Consider the following 3,378-nt stretch of genomic DNA (forward strand, 5'->3'; position numbering starts at 1 on the left):
ATCGTGGTTTTATGCTGTTTCCCCACATTTTGAAAGAACCGCGCCGTGTGGACGTGGCAGGCTGCGCCCTACCATGGCCTCGGCGGAGGCCTCGGGGCGCGGTAGCTGGTGACTTCACGGCGGTGGTTGCAATGTGTCTCGCGTTCCAGCCTCGAGTCATTTAATCATCTTGCAGTGCTGGAGAGGTGGGGGAAAGGTAGGAGACACAATGGTTTTTAAGAGCACGAGGATCCTGATTTTAGACGGTGTTGTACCGTCAATGTGTTTGAGAAGTTGTTGGGAGATGTTGGTGCAACGCTAGTGGTTGTAGATTGCCATCATCTCCCAATCCAAAGCAGAATTTCATACGCTACAGAAGTTTCATTCACTGGAGAAATTCAAACTCGCTCATGTTTGCAAGCAAACAATTCAGAAGGAAATAATGATCAGCGAATGCCCTGCATCTTTGGATGTTACTTAAGACTCCCAGAAAAAATGAGTTACCATGAAATTACGTTTTGTGTTGTGTTACTTTATGACTATACTGCTTACGTAGCAACGCGTTAATGTGTCGAAGGGGTATTTGAGATAACTATTTTAAATCTTTTGTTTACAGAATTAAGACTGAGTTACTACATCTGCTACACCGGTGTAAACTGGGAGTAGTTCATTTACATGAATTCAGAGTTATAATACTGTATTTTGCAAATGTGTCCGATAGACGCTTTCCAATCAGCACAGCACAGAGCATGGACTTTGAGTCACTTTCTGTTTGAACTCAAACTTGATTTAAAAAGTCCAGTAACAGAATTCATCCATTATCCTTAATCATTTTTTAGTTATTAATTGACCTAAGTATTGAAAATACGTGCATGTATCACAGAGAGTATATGAGTTGTTCTTTCCTAACTCTGGCCATTTACAAATTTTTACAGAGCTTTGGCTATTTCTTTTGAATTGTAAAATCTCATTCTTTTAGGTTGTAATATTAATATAATTTTATAGTCGATGGATAGGGAGTGATGGCTTTCAGGGAAGTTAAAAGTCAGATACTAATCTAATTGAACATATTCCCATACATAGTAATTTCAGTTCAGACAGTGAGTGAAAGAGGAAGAAAATTAATGCATTATGGGGGGATTATCTTCCTTTATCTTCCTTTACCTGTTATCTTCCTTTACCTGCATGGATATGCTGGGAGACGAGGCAGCTTTCTCCTCCACTGTAGACTTCCTGAATGGCTCAAAAAACCCTAAATTCTTATTCAAAAGTCCTTAGTAAAATACCTGAAGACTTTTACTGTCTCTTATTATGAAGCAACATTTTGCTGACACAAGTCCATCTGGAGTTAATGTTCAGCATGATTTAACATACAGGGTTTTTTTCCCCCAGGTCAAAAATGAAAGATGAGCGGAAAAGGTCTTATTTTTACAACTGATCATAGAGAGCATGTTGCAGAGGTAAGAGTAATAGTTTCTGACAACTCGCAGAAAACAAAGAATCGAAGCTGAGGCAGGCATGCTTGGCAGAAACTTCCTGGCTAGCTGGAGCTAGAAGTTTTCTCTCTCAGCATGTCCCCTAGAAAGCATTTGGTGAGTGCGCTTTGTAGGGAGCCCCGGGACAGTGTCGCAGTGGGGAGCTGTAAAGGGTATTGCTGTGATCACCGGTTTTGTTCCCCCATGTGTATGTGCAGACAGCACAAGGCTGAGCTGTGCCTGTGGCAGTCATTACGGGGTGACTGAAGAATGTTTTGCTGTAGGTATGGGAAATAATTTTGGCTTCCATTTGAAGTAGCTTCTGGATTTGACACGCTACTTTCCACAGATCTGCATGCTCTGTTATTTTAAACAGAGCTATAAGGTTTGGTTTGTGTTGAAAGCATGTAATAGGTGATCAACTAGTTTAGGTCTTTCTCCTGTTTTTATTGAAATCAATGTCTTTGCCTATAACTGAGTAGCATCAAGGCCCTGTGCAAAGTAGTTTGATTTTTTTTTACACTGCTTTTCAGCAGAAATCCAGAGATAACTGTTCCCAGTGAATGAACCAACTAGCAAATCACCTAAAATTGAAATAGATGTTTTAGATGTGAATGGGGGTATCTCTCATCTATAGGTGATACCACAGGTATTGCCTTGTTTTGGCTATTTTGCATAGAAGTTTCAGGAACATATATTACCAACATTATGAATTACAGCTACAGTTTCGATATTTATAAATGGCTGTTGTCAGATCTGAGATAGAAGACTCATTAACCACATTGTTCGTACCTCAGTTGACAATCCAGACTATTAACAGAGCTCGCAGATTTGCTATTTCTTTGTGTAGGTGTTTGCACTTCGCTGGAAAGGCAGGGCGTGTGAAATATTGTGGCATTATTGCAATGGAACGGAAAAGTTATGTTGTTAGCTCCAGGAGATGGCACTGTGTCCTCTCTGGGCTAAAAATTATATACATAGCTTTGAAATGTACATTCAGAACCAATGGAAGTCTGAGGTTTTTTTCTCTTTCTTGTTATGAAACACACATTTCATTGTAGACCTAAATTCATCTTTAACTGTCCCAAATATGGTATTTCATCACTTTTATTTTTGCAAATACTTTATATTTAAATGCAGGTGTATATATTACCATTATCTGTACAGTGCCTTGTATTTTCATATTCCTGTCACAGTGCTTCTCTGCGATACATGCTTTACAGGCATTTGGAGGACCGGAGAAACAGCAATGTGAACATTTTGTGATTTACCTGAGGTCGTGTAACAGTTTGGGGTTCTCGGCTAGTTCCAGAACTGGGTTCCTCTGCGTATCAAGTTGTCATTAATAATGCGTAAATTTCCGTGAAAAACACAAAAGCCAAGCGCATTAAAAACCGATTTAACTAACAAATTGCCTACTAAGTAGCGAAAAAAAAAAAAAGCCTCCTAAAAGAGTTCTGGCTTTACTGTTCGACCAGGAAGGAGGCACTTTTTCACTGAACTTTCTGTGTGGCCTTTGAAAGTAAATAGCTGGTACGAAAAAAGAGTTTTATTTGTGTTGCGAGATTTGCTGGCTGCTAACGAAGGGCTGACCGAAAGGGAAATGGGTGAGGCCTGCACATCCTGTGCTCTGTCTGCCCGTGCACCCTGCCCGCGCCGAGCGCACGCTGCCGTCTCTCTTCCGACGAGAGGCGGCTGAGGCGACCTGCAGCGGGCCGGCCGGCGGCCTCACGGGGCTCTCCTCTCGTACACCGGGTTGTAAATGTTTTGCAAGGTGCGTTGTTCTCACGCGGAGGGCAAGAGACTCCCCCAAAACCGAGAAGTCTTCGCGGCAGAACTAATTTAAACCGCGATTTCCCCCCGGCTCGGCGCTGCCGGCGCCCCCTTTCCCGGGAAGCACCGCCGGGCGAGACCCGCGGGGTCC

The sequence above is a fragment of the Pygoscelis adeliae genome, unplaced genomic scaffold (genome assembly GCF_000699105.1).
Source record: "Pygoscelis adeliae isolate BGI_AS28 unplaced genomic scaffold, ASM69910v1 Scaffold75, whole genome shotgun sequence".
NCBI lineage: Eukaryota > Metazoa > Chordata > Aves > Sphenisciformes > Spheniscidae > Pygoscelis > Pygoscelis adeliae.